The following is a 20,475-nucleotide window of genomic DNA, read 5'->3' as shown; positions in this document are numbered from 1 at the left end:
TCATACAGCAATAACGGTTTCATAAATTAGTAACGCACCATTAATGTGCAATGCCCATAATAATTTTGAGCAGTTTGTGGATAGTTAGTCATTGTATGCTTTTCTGCTAGCATATTTGCAAAGTGAAGCAGGGTCCGGTATGGTTTCAAATTGGATTGGGGACCATGTGTTGATATTCCTGCAAGGCTAGATGACCCTCGCGATCCCATCCAATTCTACAGTTCTGTGATTCTATTATTCTGTGTCATGTGTCATTGCTTTCAAGTGGGTTTGATAAAACATCATCTGTGGGTTTCAGGTAGCGTGTTCTAACAAACCCTCTTCCAACAACCGGAAACAGAATACACTGATAAAACAGGGGGCTGGACATGAAAGCAGTGTGGTGCAGTGGTCAGAGTGTCAGACAAAGACTGGGGAGATTAAAGCTCAAATCCACACTCAGCCATTATAATCTTGGGAAAGTCACCACTGTTCAACTTAACCTGCCTCATTGGGCTGCTGAACGGATGAAATGGGAAGGAAAGAATCATACAAACCACCTGGAGATCCTTGGAGGAAAGAAAGGCAGGATGGAAGTGTAAATAAACAAATGAGGGGAGTGGAATTACAGCAGAAGTACCCATTTGTCAGGGAACTGACATCGGAGGGAGAGGCGAAGGGGAGGCTCCCAGATGATGCTGGCGAAGGACCCAGCAGCAGGGGGAGAAACAGCTCAGTAGAGGGGGAAGCCAATCAGCGCAACACCAGGGATAAAGGGGGGCAGACGGGGGAATTGGAGAGAGGGCTCCAGGACTCTTCACTGGACATCAGTGAGGAGAGCCCAGGTTCTCCGCTACCCACACCTTCCCTGCGCAGAAGACTCCCGCACAGTGAGAGGAGGAGGAGACTGGGTGTCAAACAACTTTTATTTTGGAAGAGGTTCAAGAGACGCCCACTGACGGATGCTGCCAGTGACTGAGGCAGCCACGATGAGAAGGGGCTGTGCAGTCAGAAAGGTTTAACAAGGCAAATTAACCGAGAAAGGCACCAGCTTACGCATGAGTAACTCATACCTATTACACCATTCTTGAATTTCATGCCTGGTGAGTCCTTGTGCATAGAGCCTGAATGCACTGAAATTGTAGACTCTTCCTGCATGATCTGGGACCTGGGGGAAAATGCAGAAGTCCCAGATTGCATGTGTAGCTTTTGTGGGTAAAGTCTGTGGGCACAAAGCATATGGGTGCCCCCCCCCCGGGCCAGCAATATTTATTCACATTTCCCCATTAACATGTCCATTTTTGTACATGTTGGTCAATAGTAAAATTGCATCAGAAAATTTGGAGGATTGCAACTGTTGAAGAATTATCGTGTGCCTGGTTCAAAGACAACTCACAGCTAGCTTTGAGGGGTACCTTTGACAAGAGCAGCATATTAAATTGAAATTGCCTCTCTAAGAACCCTCAAGGCTGGGCTTCAAGGGCCTGAAATTGCTCTCAAAATACCAAGTTCCCTTCTCTCCCATAGTCCACAAAAGCAGTTTATATTTCATGATATGCAATCATAGCTTTCTTAAGAAGTGGGAGTTGTTGTTTTTTTTGGCTTTTAAGAAATTGTCTTAAATCCATAGGCAGGGATTGGGGCCAATGAAGCTACATTTTCAGCTTTCTTCTTGAGCTTACAACTCTTGCTTAGGGATGAGCAAATCTGTCCATCGCCCCAACGATTCTACGTAGAATTTGCTTCCTTCAATTGGCCCTTGCTTAAGTTCAGCTTCTCCACTCATTTGCCTTCTGCTGTCAACACACAGCAAGGTTTAGGTTCTTAAATCATCCTGACCTTGTGTCCACTTGCACAGGACACTTCATTTGCACCCTAATGATAGAATAACATAATATGATTTCACTAGCAGGGTGATAAACTCCTTTTATGTGTAACATAATCAGATTCTTCAACCCTCTCTAGAGAGAATTTCTAGATTGGGTATTAAAAACTCACTAGGATTTTAATTTAATACCACATAAAATCTTACTTAGGTTAATCAAATCTTCAGCTCAGTGGGGAAAACCTCCACCCCTGACCATGAAAACTTTTTACAGGTTTAGAAAAACATGCTAAGCAGCTCTGAGATCAAATGAGGAGGAAATAGCTGGGTCTGAATGCGATTTATTTACTTCAGGGGCTGGCACTGTTCTGCCCAGGAGAACGACCACCAGTTTACCTCTGGCACCTGTGAAAGATCTCAGTAAACATCGATTCAGAAATCCACAATGCATTAGAGACTGTTTGCTCTTTCTGCACTCTTCTTGTTTGTATTAGCTGTGTCTCTTGCATTGAACATGCTCCCTTAAACATACCCAATTTCATTGGAAGACAAAAGTGACCACCCATTCACCTTTCCTTTCTGAAGACAGGTTTCTCTCTGTGACTGAGCTTGGCAGTGGCTGATGTAGGTGTCTTTATTCCCTCTAATTGGGGGCGGGGGGGCGGGAGGCGTGTCAGCATACCTCCCGCCCTTTCGGTTTGGCTCTCTGACCTTGCTGTGGACTTTGGTTGGTCGCCATTAAGGGGCCTGGTAGGAATTTTTTCCACTTGGCAAATTGGCTCCAGCCATTTGGTTTTTCACCTACCTCGTAGCAAATTGTCACAACTTCCTTGGCATTGGCTGTTAGGCATTGATAAGGGTATTGTTATGTAGATGAGAGGGGGGGAAGAAGCACCATCACCTCCCCCCCCATAGCAAAGGGTAGTCCGGTAAAGAATTCCGGGGGGTGTGGCCCTGTCCGAAGCCTATGGAGGTGTGGGCCTAAGGCACGCCCCCAAGCGGTGACCCTGGGGGAACTCCTAGTTGATGTGCATCAGCAGGACTCCCCCTACTGGTGGTTAACCCTTCCCGGACTTCAAGCAATCAGGCTGAAGCTGGATAGTCAGTAGGACCAATGCCTAAGCCAATACCGCTCATTACCTGTAACCAATAAAGTTGTGGCCATTTTTCGCCCATTAACCTAAAATATTGGTGTCATGTGTTTTTATTTCCGATGGGGGGAAGCGGGAACTTGCCACGCAACAACCCTTAGTAATGCAATGTAGATTGTGGTGGCCAACCTATACCCCTCCAGTGTTGTTGGACTACAGCTGTCCTGGTGACCATTGGTCATGCTGATTGGGGCTGATGAGAGTAAGACTCTGCAGACAACTGGAGGCCAACATCTACTCTAGCCTAGCTACATATTCAGAGTTGAAAAGAATCTCCCAAAGGAACGGACAGTGGGTTTTCCCCCCAGCTAAATCCTACCCAAAATAGAGTAGACCGACCTATACACGTAATGAACCTAAGCTTGTCATATCCTAAGCTTGTCATATCCATTCACTTCATTTTTTAAAATATAATTTTATTAGTTTTTTTAACATATCATTTCCAACAGTAATTAAACATACTTTTACATCTTATTCAAATTTTTGACTTCCATCAATCCTGTCTGAAAATTTTCCAGTCTAATCTCTCAGTATGCATTTCTTATCTTCCCTATTACATTTCAAACTCATAACCAATATCTCTATCTTTTTATACTTTGTAACACTTCGTATATTTCTCCTTACAAAACTTATTGTAGTCCTACTAGCGTAATTTGTTGATTACAGTTGCTCTTCAAATAATTCACATACTTCTTCCAATCTTCTGTAAATCTCTGGTCCCGCAGGTTTCGAATCCTTCCTGTCATTTTGTCTAATTCTGCATAGTCCATTAATTTTGTCTGCCATTCTTCTTTCGTCGGAATTTCTTCTTGTTTCCATTTCTGGGCTAATAATACTCTTGCCGCAGTTGTTGCATATAAAAACAATTTAACATCTTGCCTATTAATGTCCTGTCCTATAATACCAAATAAAAATGCTTCTGGTTTTTTTTTAAGAATGTGTATTTCAACATCTTTTTCATCTCATTATATATCATTTCCCAGAAATTTTCTTTACTTTTTTACATTCCCATCACATATGATAAAACATTCCTTCTTTTTCTTTACATTTCCAACATTTATTATTTGTCTTATACATTTTAGCTAATTTCACTGGTGTAATATACCATCTATACATCATTTTCATCATATTCTCCTTCAAAGCATTACAGGCTGTAAATTTTATCCTTTCCTAGTCATATCCATTCACTTCAATGAGTCTCCTCTGAGCAGGACTGGCGTTGAATCTATTTCAACATATGTCTTACAACGACAAAGCAAAGCAAGTGAATTCACTTGCCCCACATTTTGCCTGGGATGAGTCAACTGTTATCTCCAGAGATGCAGAAGCTGATTCGGATCACTGGAACACTAATTGTACTGGTGGGCCATACTGCTGTCTTTTGAGCATGAAGATGAACTCGTCCACAAAAATGTTCCCTGGCGGCTGCCTCCTCTTCCTATGCCGTTCCCTGGCAAGATATACCACTCTGCTGATGAAACCAGACCGCAGCTCCTTGTTCATTTGCTTAAATTGCTGTTCGTTGGAGAGCTCTCGTTGTCGTACCAGATCCTGCAGAGATTTACATGACCCTCTACACTTGTAGGTATGTCTTCTTGATAGCAAAGCCCTCGAAGCTGCTATGTATATTACAGCATTAAAAGCAATCCAATGTTAAACATAGTTCACTCCCCGACCACCCTGACACATAAAAGTTTTAAATTGCAGAGTTCTCTTACTGTGACTGCACAGCTCCTCTATGTCATATCAGATTTTGAGAGCACACATATAATATTGCTTTCATTTTTTTTAAAAAAGGTATTAATTTCTTTCTGTGTCTGCGTGAGCATGAGTCAGTGGATCTCTAGGGTTCCAAGTCTGGAGATACCAGAAAATGAACCTGCAAACTTCTGCATGCAAGGCAGGTGCTCTACCACTGAGCTGTTATGGTTGCCCCCCGTTTTAGTTTTGTTTTTTTAAAAAAATATTTTTATTAAACAATTTCAACATAACAAATTATCAATCCAAATAATCAACTACATTATTTTCCCCCTTCTCCCCCATCCCTCCCTCTCCCCCCCCCTCCCAGGACTTCCCTCAGCTCCCCTCTCTGATTTCTTTGCAGATATTATTCTCTGCATGCTATAAAATTACACATATCCTTGCCTTATCTATCATGTGTTCAACTAATAAATTTGTGGATATAAAATATACTCGGAGTCGAGAGTGGATTTCATGCTCTTTATTCAGCTCATAGTGGTGAGGAGGAATGGAAGTTCCCCCAGAATGCCTGCTTTATATACATTATTTACACAATGGGTCCCACGTGATTGGCTAATTCAGGGATTCTCCTGTAGGCCAATCAGGTTGGGGATTCACTTCCACCTGGAGCTGGATTGGGTGGCTCCTGTGTACCAATCAGACTGCTGCATTCTGAATCCTTTTGTTCTAGGGCCAATCAGACTGCTGCATTTGGGATCCTATTCAACTCAGTACATAACACCATGTTTATTCAAAACCTGCCAAGGGGTCCAGATCATTTTGTTGTCTTTTTAAGTAATTTGTTAAAAGTTCCCATTCTTCCTTGAAGTCACGATTGTCCTTATCACACAGTTTGTATGTCAATTTGGCCAATTCCGCATAGCTCATCAATTTTTCTTGCCACTGTTCTTTTGTTGGGATTTCCTCATTCTTCCATCCTTGTGCTAACCAGACTCTTGCCGCTGTTGTAGCATACATAAGGTTGCCCCCATTTTTGCAGGTGATTTTTTTAAAAGCTATGATGATATGAAGGCAGGGATGCTGAGCAGTTTTATTTGTCTGTGGCACAGTGGCCATCACAAAACATGGGGATAGCGCAGGTACCGGCAATCACAAATCAGTAGCAAATCTAAACTCCTAGCAGGACAAGCAACAGGAAAGCAGGGACAAAACATAGCACTAATAATAACACTAATAACATGCAACCCTAATAATTATCAGTGCAAACCAAGATTGACTACAGCATCAAAATACTATTGCAGATGGTCCTTGTTGCAGTCCATGGCAGACATCTTTGGAAAATCGTGGCAAATTTCTTGAGCCGCTGCTGTAAAAGGAGCCACCTTGTTTGTAAATATTTTATTGTGGTTTGTTAACAGATCACAAATATCAGTCAGGGTCCAGCAAGCACTTGTTCTCAAATGGTCTTCCCCAAAAAATGAGCTCTAATGTACTACATTTTCCACCTCCACAAACATGGACACTTGGCATAAGGAATCTCTTTGTACTTTCCTTCCAGAGTGGCTGAAGGCATTATTTGGAAACCAAGGAAGGTAAAAAGGTGTGTGTGTGTGTGTGTGTGTGTGTGTGTGTGTGTGAAATTTAGTAAATATCTTAACTGCTTTATATTCAAAAGACTCTCAAAGCGATCTACAGAAAATCACAATTAAATACAGTATAACAGAGTTTCAGAACATTGCACAAACCAGAGGACAAGTACCGTACGAAAGAATATCAAAACTACATACAATACAAAGATTGATTATCAAACAAACAAAAACTCAAACTAATATACAATATAAAAATAAGACACAGTACAAAGGGACCAACCTACAAAGCGCAGGTCAAATACAATACAAAACAGGTCTAGCAACATACCAAACTGAACTGAAAGACAACAAAATTAATAATTTCAGAACTCTATACAGAATAAAAAATCAAATACAGAGCAAACATTGACATTAAAAGCCAATCTTTTTAAAAATGACATTATACTATTGAATGAGTAACACTTCCAAAATCCTAACCAATCATTTTGTAAAACAAAGCACAGCTGACCAGATAACAACTCCGGTAGCCTTGGAATTGAAGTAGAAATAAGCCAGTGATGTATTCACTCTCCCTCATACCCAAAGGCAGGTTTGTGCTTCTAAGACTCGCGCTCTGAATAACAGTAAACAACTGTATTCTATCAGTAGAAGCTTTTCTAAGAGTAACCTTTTTCTAATTTGGGGGTGGGGGAATAAAAGCTCAGCACCCTTAACAAACTTTTGATCCCAGGATTCTTTTGGGGAAGTCCTGACTATTTAAAGTTGTTGTGCTATGTTGCTGTTTAGTCGTTTAGTCGTGTCCGACTCTTCGTGACCCCTTGGTCCAGAGCACACCCGGCACTCCTGTCTTCCACTGCCTCCCACAATGTTGTGCAATAGCTTTCGATTTATCGTGCGGATGAGGCTATTTTCACTAATTTATGCATATTTGTGCCCATTTCCCCTCAATATATGCATTTTTGTATGTGTTGTTTGGTTGGATAATGGCCTGGCAAAATTCAGAGAATGTTGAAGGATAATTGTGTTTCATGAAGGCTCACTTTGCCCCATACAAACATGCCTGAATCTTGATATCTTCTTTGGAGGCCCGTCTAAGGTTCCCCCACCTAATAAAGTGAAGTGGACTGCACCTAAGGAGAAGGCCTTTTGAGTGTTGGCACCCTGTTTAGGCAGCAAGTAAAGAGAACCACTGCTCTTTTTATTAGAATCCACTGGTTGTGTTGGGTTTTTTGCACTGTTGTCCCCTTGCTCAGCTTCATGCTGGTTTTACCCTTTTAGCTGCAGGGATTTATGCTGATTTTAGCTGGGGAGGGTAGGCAAGTTGCTGGGGTTTTTGCTTTTGTGGTTTATTTCATGTTCGCTTTTATTGTGAGTTGTGCTTTATTGTTTATGTGAAGTACTCAGAGAACCCACCTCACATCCACAGAATGCTCTTCCCCCAAAGAATGATGGGAACTTTTGTTCATTAAGGGTGCTGGAAACTGGAGCTCTGTGTGGGCTTTCCTAACAGCTCTCAACACCCTTAAGCAAGTGCAGTTCCCAAGGTTCTCTCGGGAGGGAACCAGGACTATTAAAGTGGTGTAAGAGGGCTTTAAAAGTGGTGTGGGTATGACCTTGGCTGGATGAGCAGCAACATCCCTCAGCCTGTGTGTAGGCCCCACATAATACGATCATAATTATTTATGTCAAAACATCCTTAGTGCATGCTCCTTGCAAAATGCCAGATCTTTATCCTTGTTTTCTGATATTTGAAGAAAGATTCCCGAAGGAGAACTGAGAGGAATGAAATTTCTCTGAACTTGGAGGCATCTTGGGGATTTTAATGAAATAATTGGTACTTTATTGTCCATCTCTGTGCTGACCTTTAATTTTTTTGTATGTATCTTTTAATGTTCTTTATTAAAACTAACCATGCCGTGCTCTGTTATTCCTTCCTGGTTGAGTGGTGGCGACTGTATGCATCAGGGCACAATGCCTCTAATCAAAATACCGTATTTTTCGCTCTATAACACGCACCCGACCATAACACGCACATAGTTTTTAGAGGAGGAAAATCCGTAGGCATGCCACCCATAGGCATTCCCTCCATAACACGCACAGACATTTCCCCTTACTTTTTAGGAGGAAAAAAGTAAGTGTTATGGTGCAAAAAATACGGTACTCTCTGGGAAATCAGTAGCCAGGTTCTGTAGCTGCCGTGTGCTTGTTGTGGGTGTTCATTTCCCTCTTTTAGTGGTTTCATCCAGGGCCATCTTACCCATAGGCACTAGGGGTGCAGGGCACCCGGGCGCTGAGCTCTTAGGGGTGCCAGGCTGAGAGTCCGGGGCCCGAGAGTTGAGTCCGGGGAAGATCCCGCCCGTCGGTCGGAGCGCCATGGAGCGCCATGGCGGGCTCTTCGGAGCGCCATGGCGGGCTCTTCTGCTGCGAGTGGCTCTGCAGTGCAAGTTCGGGAGCGACTGAGCCAGCAAGACGCCCTGGTTTCATCATTAAACGTCCTTCCAGCCATTGACAAGCCACACTTCCCATGTGTGCCTGAAGTTTGAAAACAAGCATCTATTTCATTAATACCCTTCTCTCCTCTCTCTTCAACAGGTTTGCCTGCATCTGAGCCGAGGTCAGCCCGTATGGGAGCATCAACGCCAACCGCTTAAGAATCAGTGGTAAGAGCTAGAGACATATGCCTGGTGCTTGTGGGGGAATAAAGACACATGGAAAATTCGACTTTTCCCCTTAACAGATGGAGATGGCATGCCTTCATAGCAGCGCTGATCTGTTGCTAATTCTTTAAGGTCTGGGCCACCAATAGTCTTATTATTTATTCAATTTATATACCGCCACTCATCCAAAGATCACAGGTTGGTTTACAGTGTAAAAATATTGAAGTTCAGTTGCCCGTTTCCTTACTTAGAAAAGAGATCCAAATCTATCAGGATATACCTTGAGTTGGAGGCAAGAAGATAGATCAGGATCTGCTGCCAGGTTTCTGGATGAGTTGCAGTATTTCCAAGGGCGCCACGTGTCCCTCTGTGCAGAGAGCATTCTCTGTTTGAATGAGTCCTCTGGTTGAAAGGCTCTCTGGTTTGGAGATAAGGAACTCCAAGATGGGATTGCTGGAGGGGCCTTGAAGTTGTCTTAACTGCTGGTTAGCACCAGGTCAGCAGGTTGAGCAGCTCGCCTGGTCCCAGTCTTCCCCTCTAGGGTGAGGGGCCTTTTGTTTCTATTTAAATTATAGCAGTAGTTCTGTGCCTGCATATATACCTGTAAATTGGCATGTGCAACGTGGATGCTAATCAAAAACATATTCTGCACTGCCTTTTTGTTTTGTTGATGGATTCCCCTTTTTTCCATGTGTCCACCCTAAGTGTGAAAGTGGTCACCTTAAGTAGATTTAAGGGGGGAAACAACCTCATTTCCAGTTGTTGAAGAGGCAACAACCCCCTCCCCTTCACACACAGACACACACCTCTGCTGGAATAAAGGGGGGGGGAATTGAGTGGATTGGTTACTCTCTTATGAGAATCATGACCCATGTTCAGGAGCAGCTACTGTCATGGTTTGATTCTACAGAGCTGCCCTTCCGACTCTGGCATTACTCCCACTTACCAGGATGGTGTAAGAGTCAGGCAGTAGGGAAGCAGTGAGGTCAGGACCGTACAGGGGCACCAGCTGAGCCAATCCATTGCTTCCCCTGGTGCATCTGTGCAGCCCCAATGCCACTGCTGTTCTGCCCCATTTCCGCTGCTGATCTGCTGCACCATCCCTCCATGCTGGCCTCTCCTACCCAGGTTAAACCTTAGCAACTTGAAGAAAGGTGGTTGTGGGGGGACCCTTCTCTCTTAGTCGGCAGATATTAACACGGGGTGGGCATTCCAAACAATGAAAACTTTTCAAGTGAAAACTGGCATGGTACCATTTTGGAAGGGCTGTACCATTTTAAATTAGCCTTTCACCATGTTCCCTAGCAACACTTCCATTGAGATCAATGGAGGCTTGTTTCAAAGATCTCACTCTGCAATCAACCAGCCCCCACCTGTCTGCCTTCCTACTTACCATCAGTCCTGGGGGGTTGTCAGCTTCCTTTTCCTTAGTCTCAGTCAAAATAAAAAAATTCCTTCCAATAGCACCTTAAAGACCAACTAAGTTAGTTCTTGGTATGAGCTTTCGTGTGCATGCACACTTCTTCAGATACATGCACACGAAAGCTCATACCAAGAACTAACTTAGTTGGTCTTTAAGGTGCTATTGGAAGGAATTTTTTTATTTTGACTATGGCAGACCAACACGGCTACCTATCTACTACTTAGTCTCAGTGTTGCCTTTGCAGTATTCAGCAGGGAGGAAGATGAGGACAAAACTAGAACGAGTTGGTTCTGCCTCTCAATGGCTCTGGCTTCACCTACTGTTTGGTTTCTCTGCCTTCTGCCACGGCACCCTCAATGGGCACCAGCCACCACATTGAGTCAACAGTCTCTTAAAAGGGCATTATTTCTTCAGTAACTTGACTGGGGGTTGTGGCACCCACATCATGCGCTCGTAGCAAGACTACATTATTTGTCCATCCCTTCACACTTCACTTCAGCATTTATGTGGCTTTTGAATTCACACTTCAATATATTTTCTTGACACAAGAAAGGGCTTCAATGGGCATGTGATGAATGTCCATATGAAATTAATTCTCCCCTTTTAATTAAGTTCATCTAAATTTAATTTTGCAGTTTTATTTCAGTAAACCAACCTGACTTCAACTGTTGCATGTGCTTTTTCTACCACTGTTCACTCATAATTGTACCTATGAAAGATTTATGACTTAGGGAGATAATTCTGAACCATTTTGAATGTGCTCGGCATATGCTTCATGGATGACTAGTAACTCAAGCAATTAGTATCTCAGAGGACTGTTCAATAAGAGTGACTGTACACCAACCTCAATATGCATTTCAGACCTAGAATCTGCACTTTGGGAAGCAGCTCGCCTCTTCCCCAGGTGCTTTGTATTCTGCTCAATTTGACTCAGGGTCAATTCTGCTTCAAGAAAAACAAACTCTAGTTCCCACCTTGTTCACTAATAAAATATGTCTCTTTTTTCCCTTTGGACAGAAATGGATGAAATTTGCAGGCATGGTAGCCTCTCGATAGTAGATTAAGCTTACCATATTACAGGAAAATCCATCTAGGAGCTCTTCAGCTGGGCATCTTTAACATTTTTAATTTTCTGCCAGAATTGGATAAAATTTTCAGGCATGGTTGTCCTTGCATTGAAGCAAATTTCAGAATGATAGCTGCATTTGTTCTTCTCCCAACAGCAATTATAGGTGGTTTTTTTAAGGGTGTATTCAAATAAAAATCACTCTACACTCCCCTTGTGTTTTGTGGGTATGGATATAGCAGGCCTGAGAAAGGGGTGCTTAGGTACAAAACTTCCAAACTTACAGACAGATGGGTTCATAGGAGTCACTTAAGTTGATTGGAGGATGTGGGGGGAGGAGTAAAGAATATGCTTTCTCCCTGTGGCTTTTTATGGACACTGGAATGGATGCAGGTTCAGTAGGTGGAGCTGCACCCCAAGATCTGAGGATTGCATGGCTTTAGTCACCTGGTGCGGCTGATACCAGATGTAGGAGATGCAGAGGCACGTAGTTGACTCTGGCAGACATATGGAGACACCAAGATACAGTTTAAATTAAGGTCCTTTTTAAAAATCCAGGATAAAATTAGGGTTGATAAGAAATCTGTCTGAACCCAGGAATCTTAGTAGTTAATCCTCCATACCAACTGCTAAATTGGTTTTTAAAGAACTCTTTTCTGGAACCAAACAATGTATCTTTCATGTACTGTATATACAGATAGATATCCCCCCCCCTTTCCTTTTCAAGTTCATTTTTGGCCTCTCAAGAAAGCTCTCGTTATTTAGCGACGGGTGAAAGTGTTGTTCTTTCCCAGACTCCTGAATGCCTCCGGATTAAATTAACTGCAGTGCGTAAGGCTGAGCGAGTCGACACTTAGAAAAGTTTCGCAAAGAAACTCAAGTGCCTCATTTAATCTCCTATAGAGGGAGGGGGAGGGAAGGGAAGTAGCAGTCTTTGGCATGATGAAACACATCTGAGCTTTAATGTGGGAGTCTGGATGAGGCCCAGAGAAGGAAGCACTTGAAAATTGCAAAATGGCACAGTTATGTTGTTGTATGGTTTTAAGATAGTAACCACGTGAGGGGAATTTATTATTATTATTAGAAAGAATGAATGAAAAGAAAAGAAAAGAGAAGAAAGATGCTAACTAGGGAAGGGGTATGTTAAACTTCCAGCATCTTAAGAATGTGTAATGACTGGCTGCCAGTACAGCTGATTCCTGCTGGGTAATGGGGGGTGCCTACCATGTAAATATAAAGGGGGTTATTTAGGAGACCCAGTGAGCTGTGAATTATTGCCTCAGTTGTCACAAAAAGAGGGGAAAATGAGTTGCGAAAAGGAAAGGACGTGTGCTGGGTTCTGAAAAGCTTCACGAGATTTTTTGGGTGATGGGGGTGGTGGGAACTCATATGTACTTTTCCGTGAAAAGAAATATTTGTTTTGTCAGATTGCAGAGCTGCCAGCCCACTGCGATTGCTTTGTAAAATCCATTACGGAAACAAAAGGAATCTATTTTTATGCCACATGCAATGCAGAAATGAGAAGAAAATAGGCTTCCAAGCCCTACTTTCTTATCTTAACTTCTCTAATATTTGCCCACTTGCAAAAGTTAACAACTGGAGCTCCAGTCCCAAGCCAAATCAGTAGTGGGTTATTCTGTCATTAATGGGGGTTGGAGGAGGATGGATCCTGGATTCTTTTAGAATATGGTGGGTTTGGTCTGCTGCTTCACTGCTGGGTTTTGTTGTTTGAAATTAATGAGTGGTTTTAGAACTTTCTGGAAGTTAACAGTTGGTTAGAAACTAGAATTTAGGTACACTTGTGATGAGTTTAGTTGACCAGCCTTCCCAATAAGAGATGGTTCTTCTTAACTGTAGCCATGCCAAGGTTGGAGAACATCAGGTCCCAGGGGTCAAATGTGGCCCTCTAAGCCTTTCCATCTGGCCCCCAGGCAGGAGCAAAACTAGGCTTTCTTTCACCCAGGTCAAAGACTCTGTTCAGCATGCACACCAACACACGTTTGCATACACATGGAGACTGACGGAATGGGGAAGGCTATTGGGCTCAATCCTGCTCTCCCACTCATTCCTTGGAAGTTGAATGACTAAAGAAGGCTATTGTGTGCCTTTGAAATGTGAAACCTTGTCCTATCCGATCGGTAAAACCTATGTTGGCGCTAGTACTTGCTGATATGGTACATTCCTGCTCTTGAGGGTCAAGGCGTAGGCGGCTTTCAGACAACACTTCATTCTGTTTTCCTGATGTTTCCTTGCCTGACAATTTCCACGTTTTGTGTCATCTTTCACACAATGTAAATGCTGCTACTGGAAACCTAGCAGAATGTAAAGGACGTTTAGTGCTCATTTCCGTATTGTTCGCTTTCATTAAAAAAAATAAAATCAATTTGCAAACACGTTAAACCTGGAAAATCATAGAGGTTTTGCATTGTAATTTCATACGACGACAAAATCGGGGGTTGTATCCCGGCATGCAGTTTCCTCCCACCATTGGAACTTTAGCGTAACATGGTGGTATATTGATCAAAGAGCCACAGTCAACACAGTACAACACATAAATAAAGTGAAAAGGGAACATTGGGATCTGGGAAAGAAGCATTGGGATTATAAATAGGAAAACTAATGCTACAGTCCCCATGTCTGAATGCAAGCCTAGTCTCCTCCACCTGTGGCAGAATGAGGTGGTCAGAATCCTGAGGCTGTCATACTCGTCCTGTCGTTTTGTCCCCATTTTGAACATTTCACAATGTAAACGTTTTTGTTTGTTTGTTTTTTAAAGGCATATTGGGCTCATTCCTTGTTGGGCTACTTTTATCTTTTTGGGAGAGTTTTTTCACAGAGAGAGTCGTTCAAAGTGTATCCCATAGCCCCAGCTGTATTTGAAGCGGCAAAGCCATTCCATCACCAGATTTCCTGTATCTGTAAACCAGACACAAAATAAGTAGGCCGCCCCCAAAATCTTGATTTATATAATTAGTTCATTACGTGTCTTCCAGTGCAGTCAGTGTTGAAAGGAAGATGGAGAAAAACCCAGTCTACTAGTTAATCCTCCACCTCCTGGGAAATGAATTTGCCTAACGTGACTTGAAAGGCAGAAATAATAGATTTGCTTAACACTTCTGAAGTCTTTTTGAGGGTGGGCAGCCAGTTCAAACACCATGTTAGCTAGCCCCTATAGGGCCACTTGGGTGAACCCCATAGTCAACATAGTCAACATTTCTCTGCAGCAGTGCATCACAGGAAATCCACCATTTCTTGACCCCATTCATAGATCACAACAGTGAGACTTGTGAATGGAGCGGTCGGTCTGTGGCCCTCTAACAGTTGTTTCTTGACTACTTAGAGATGGAGGAGAAATTTGATTCAGTTTGCAATTAAAGGCAAACCTACCTAATTCACAGGGACGCGGGTGGCGCTGTGGGTTAAACCACAGAGCCTAGGACTTGCTGATCAGAAGGTTGGCGGTTCGAATCCCCGCGATGGGGTGAGCTACCATTGCTCGGTCCCTGTTCCTGCCAATCTAGCAGTTCGAAAGCATGTCAAAGTGCAAGTAGATAAATAGGTACCACTCCAGCGGGAAGGTAAACGGTGTTTCCGTGCACTGCGCTCGTTTGCCAGATGCGGCTTAGTCATGCTGGCCACATGACCCGGAAGCTGTAGGCTGGCTCCTTCGGCCAATAAAGCAAGATGAGCGCTGCAGCCCCAGAGTCGGCCACGACTGGACCTAATGGTCAGGGGTCCCTTTACCTTTACCTAATTCACACTTTTCAAAACAACAGGAAAACTGAAACAGTCATCCTCATTTCCCCAAATTTTGCAATGCAGTTCTCTAGTCAAAATGCAACGTACAAAAAATGCATCATACTAGCAAATATTGCTTTGCAAAAAAATGTGCATTTCAAGCAAAATGCATATTAGACCTGAATTTAGGATAGGGAAAATAGAGACTGGACTTGACAGATTCTCCTGTCCTTGGTCCCATCATCCTTGGCCATGCAAACTGGGGTGAATGAGAGTTGGAGCCCAACAACATCTAGTGGGCTCCAGATTCTCCTCTGCTGCCTTTAAAGCTGCCCAGGAAACCTCAGAGACAGTTTGGAAATTGGTGGTTTACACAGTGTCATCAAGCTAAAAACTATTTCTTGTTTTTCAGTGTTTATTGCCTGTTCCCCTGCTAAAAATCCAGCATCACCAATAAAGAATACAAATATATATCTCAGCTCCTTTTTAAAAAATGCCTAATGATCTTCCAAATTTATCTATGAGGATGCATTTGTGGATAAACAAATCTTTCCTTTCACAACCCTTTAGATTTCCCATAATGCAGTCATCTGCCCAGACCTCCCTCTAATGAGCTGAAAACCTCAATAGCGCCTTTTGTTTATAATAAATATTGCCTACTAATGTTACCAGCGCTATTGTACGATGTCTCAATAGAGGATTATTGCTTTGTGTAATACGTTAGCTTTATGTCTTTTCTTCTTGAGAGTGGAGCTGATACCAAGTGTTTAATCTGCAAATGATGCAATGAATAATGTACCCCAAATATAACATCAGCCTGTTGTCATTAAGGCTCCCAGTGAAGTCCTCGGGCATAAAATGTAGATTCGGCTGACTGATCAGTGCAGTCTTCGACACTGAGGCTTAAGGCTGAACTCTGACTTGTAAGGAAGTATAAAGTAATATTTACAAAATAATATCAATGATAAATCACTATTGGTTATTCATATTTATAACCCTTTCAAGGTGGCATGCACAGTTGTTCCCCTGCCCTTCGGCTGCCATATCTTCACAACAACCCTGTGAAATTGGGTCCTCCCTTAAAGACGGCATGTATTGCAGTGAGACCTGGACAACCGACACCCTGTGTTGTGGGTGGGTTCAATTGGTAAGCCACAATACTCAATTGGTAGGTCCCTCAAAACTGGGTACAATCTGGCCAATGGGACGCAGTCCAAATGGTTTGAGGGACCTATTTATGCCCATGCACGTGACCCAGAGCTTCCTCTTTCAGAACACCCACCCACCTCTCCCTATATTTAGGCCTGTGCGCTTGACCTTGCTATGCTGTCATGTGTCGTCTGTCATTGGGACAGGGGCACAGCAGGAATTTTCCCCACTTGGCTGATTGGCTGTTGCCAATTGGGTTTCGCCTGCCGCGTAGCAAATCGTCACAAATTGTAAGGTTGTGGATAGGCTCTGGTTCAGGTGATAGGGATGGGAGAACGCTCTCGCCATCCCTATGTGAAGGGTATTCCGTTAAAGGAATCCAGGGACTCGATGGTTTGGTCAACCCCTGAGAGGGGGTTGTCCCCGTGCCTAAGTCCAGGGGGACATTTGGGTGGCGGAGTTAGCCCATTCCCAGCTTTCCACTTATCCAGGTGTTCACCCTTGGCTGACCTATGGTGGAACCTGGGTCAGCGCTACCTGCATGGCAGGGAGCTAGTCGAACCCGAGCCTATGCAACCACTTACTTTCTGCAGTCAATAAACTTGTGGCCTAAATTCTGCCAAAAACCAGAACCAAAATTTGAGTCTTGTGTGAATTTATTTAGGGGGGGGGGGAGGTTTCTGGGTCTGAACACACAAATAGGCTAGCTAAGGCCACATTGTGAGCATCATGTCTGAGTGCAGACTTGAATCTGGGTCTCCCCTGTCCAGTGTTTTTAATTTATACCCTCCCTCTATCTTCCATAGAGCTCAAAGCAGCTCCATGGGATATTGCTATCAGAGGCACCACCAGGTTTGAGAGGGATCTGGACAAAGTGTCTCCCCACCCAGATTGACTCCACTCACCCCCTACCCACCAGTCCCCATCAATGCCCAGTACCTTCATAAGTCGTCACAGCATTTATTTTATTTTATTTTTTAAAAAATCCTGTTTTATATATGTCTCAATTATCTCCTACCGCCAGCCATTTTAGAGATTCATTCTTAGGAAAAGAGGCAGTGTATAGATATAAATATTTTAAGTAAATATAGTACAATAATAATTGAACCAGGTTTCATAGGTATGACTTCATGCGCTTATGTGCTTTGCCATTAAAGCTTAGAAGTTTGGCCCAACTAGAATCAATATCCAATGCTATTTAAACACTCTAAAAATGATTATGCCATTACCTCTTCCATCCAGTTAATACAAATTATACAGTGATATTAAATTTACTGCAAACAGATCCTTAGCACTTGGATACTTCCAAAGAGAATTATTTTGCAGCTTATAAAACCAGATCTGGTTTTGGAAGGAAAGAACAGAAATATGTTATTAAATTCCATTTTGTGGTACAATATAATCAGCAAAGCAATTGATATGCTACCTTGTGGCAAGAATTTAAGGAAGAAAAATAATCAGAACACAGCTTAATTGGGGGAAAGCTTGCTCTCCCCTTAAATGAATACTTCAACTTTTTGTTAATGCAGTTTTACAGAGCCAGGGAGTGAATGGAAATTGTCGAACAGCTGCGTAAGAAGCAGGTTACGCTACGACAACACACAAAAATGGAAATTGTTGACACGGCAAGCAGGATTCTGCTAGGAAGAATTGTTTGAATTCGTATTTGTTAGATAATAGCAAAGCTTCTTTTTTACATACTGTAAAAGCTGAGGTTCTGCAGAAACATTATGTGAAACATTTATGGGGAATCCTTGGGCCCTTCTGCGCTATACAGTTAAAGCAGTATGATCGACAAGAGAGCAGTGTGTGACTGGGAGCAACTTCTCCTGGGGAAACGCAACAGGTAACAACAGGTCTGAGGTTTCCCTGTCCATTCCTCTCTGCGTGTTCCAGTTGCTACTCAGATGGACTCTGCTTTCTCCATGGGCATTTTAAAGCAAGCAGAACAGGCTAGTCTCAACATCTGTACGAACTGCCCTCTTCCAGGAGGAAGAATGTAGGGTACACAGGCTGTTCCCTCTCTGAAAACACTGAATATGGGGCCAACTTTGACAGGTGGATAAGGATACCCACCTGCCAACCACCTAGCGCCATTGTGACATAAGGCGGAAACTTCAAAGTGGTTCAATCTCTGTTAAGTTTTGGGTGAACATATCAGACGACACAACGATTCTTCAAACAGCTCTTGTTTATTCACAGGGCAGAACAGAACTGAACTGAAGGGTTCAGCCAGCCTGCTTATATAGAGCTCCACTAGAATACAACAGTAACCATTTCTGAACATCACTTTCAATCCCTTATTTGCATATGTGGACCTGAGTGAAAACTATCTACAGTATCCCCCTGCTGGCCCAGGGTGAGAACTTCAGTACATAACAATCTCCACGCTGTAACCAATGGGGAGCTCCCTAGCGCAGCCAATCAGAGCTGTCAGCAAGCGTTTGCTTGCTGAGGAATAATTGGAAGTGCACTTTAGGCCCCTGTTACTTTGCAGCCATGTTCTTGCCTGACCTACAGCTGATGTTGCAGATGGGTGTGGTGTCAGGGAAATTGCCTCAGGTCCAAACAGGACCCCACTGCTGGACCTAATTAGGTCCATGGGCCAGAGGTTCGTCATAGAATCATAGACTCCTATGAAGAGAAGAAGAAGAGTTTGGATTTGATATCCCGCCTTTCACTCCCTTTAAGGAGTCTCAAAGCGGCTAACATTCTCCTTTCCCTTCCTCCCCCACAACAAACACTCTGTGAGGTGAGTGGGGCTGAGAGACTTCAAAGAAGTGTGACTAGCCCAAGGTCACCCAGCAGCTGCATGTGGAGGAGCGGGGACGCGAACCCGGTTCCCCAGATTACAAATCTACCACTCTTAACCACTACACCACACTGGCTCTGTGAGAGTTGGTCATCTAGTCAAGTCCCTGAAATACAGGAATCTTTTGCACAACGCAGGGCTCAAAACCAACACCCTGAGATTAAGAGTCTCGTGCTCTACCGACTGAGCAGATCCACAGCACAAAGTAAATCCCACTGAGTTTAACAGGGTTCACTCCCAGGTGAGTGGGTATAGGATTGCCGCCTGAATCCCTGAATGATTGACGCTTAGATTTCCTTCAAGTGGGAGAAAGGTTTTTGCTATTAGAAACTCAGCATGCAGTCAAGCAATTGAGCCAGGCAAACTGTATGGATTATTTACGCTGATAAAACTGGAGCAGGGAAAAAAGCAATGAATTCACTAAACACATAAACAGAGCAAACCTGGGCGTATTTATTTTTCCATAGAAATTATTTTTGTTGAGGAGGGAGTCTTGGGGAGGGGGAGAGTTTCCCGATAGTGGGATCAGATTGATGGGTGCAGCATGTGTACATGATTTTCCCATGACTTAAAGAGGAGGGCTAAATTAATATTTGCAGAGATAATATTGAGTTGCATTAGCCGTACCTCTGGCCTATCTCGAAAAGCCCATTAAACCTATATGATCCCATTTTAACTCCGCTGATGGCAGTTGAAGTCTGAACTTGTCTTTTGCACAGCAGAACAGAACTGGGTTGGTGTGCGCCAAAGAGGTCATTATCCCCTTTCAGACAACCAATGTACCGTGAGTGATCTGGGGAGGGGAGATAGATTGCAGCTGTTGGCCGTGTCCCAGAATTCTGCACATTCAGTAGACTGTGAGTAGGCCCTGGGCAAGTGCAAACTGTTTTGCAACCCGAAATTTTAAAGAGAGCAGGATCTGCAATTATGTAGACAACCCACGCATGCCATTTTCTATGCACGAAGGGCCGGTTCACGTATTCCTCTGAATGTTCATAGATCAGAGAGGGAGCCTACTGGTGCACAAGCTTGCCTCTCCTCCTTTAAGCACATTCACTTAAATGCCTAAGATGAGCTCTTCTGGGTTTGAGCATATTACACCAATCCTGGTCCGACCGCACTGGCTATAATTAGTTGGCTCAATTCAAAGTGCTGGTTTTGACCTATAAAGCCTTAAACGGCTCAGGACAGCAATACCTCAAGGACCACCTCCTTCCATATGAACCTACCCGGACCCTGAGATCACCTTCTGAGGCCCTTCTTCGTGTGCCTCCTCCTTGAGAGGTCTGGAGGGTGGCAACACGAGAACGGGGCCTTCTCTGCAGCGGCTCCCCCTCTGTGAAATGCTCTCCCTGGGGAAGTTCGCCTGGTACCTTCATTACGCA

The 20,475-nt window shown here is 43.4% G+C and overlaps 1 protein-coding gene across 2 annotated transcripts in view; it reads left to right on the top strand.

The window, feature by feature from the left end:
* SEMA6D (semaphorin 6D) overlaps positions 1–20,475 on the top strand; it is a 441,595-nt gene that overhangs the window by 150,529 nt on the left and 270,591 nt on the right. For both annotated transcript variants that reach the window (XM_083475634.1, XM_083475637.1), the window contains exon 3: positions 8,838–8,905. The gene's annotated coding sequence lies outside the window, so the exon portion shown is untranslated. The remainder of the gene's footprint in view (positions 1–8,837; positions 8,906–20,475) is intronic.

The sequence above is a fragment of the Podarcis liolepis genome, assembly GCF_965112155.1.
Source record: "Podarcis liolepis genome assembly, chromosome: 14".
Classification (NCBI taxonomy): domain Eukaryota; kingdom Metazoa; phylum Chordata; class Lepidosauria; order Squamata; family Lacertidae; genus Podarcis; species Podarcis liolepis.
Note: the sequence above shows the minus strand (reverse complement) of the source record. Positions and strands in the feature narration are given on the sequence as shown.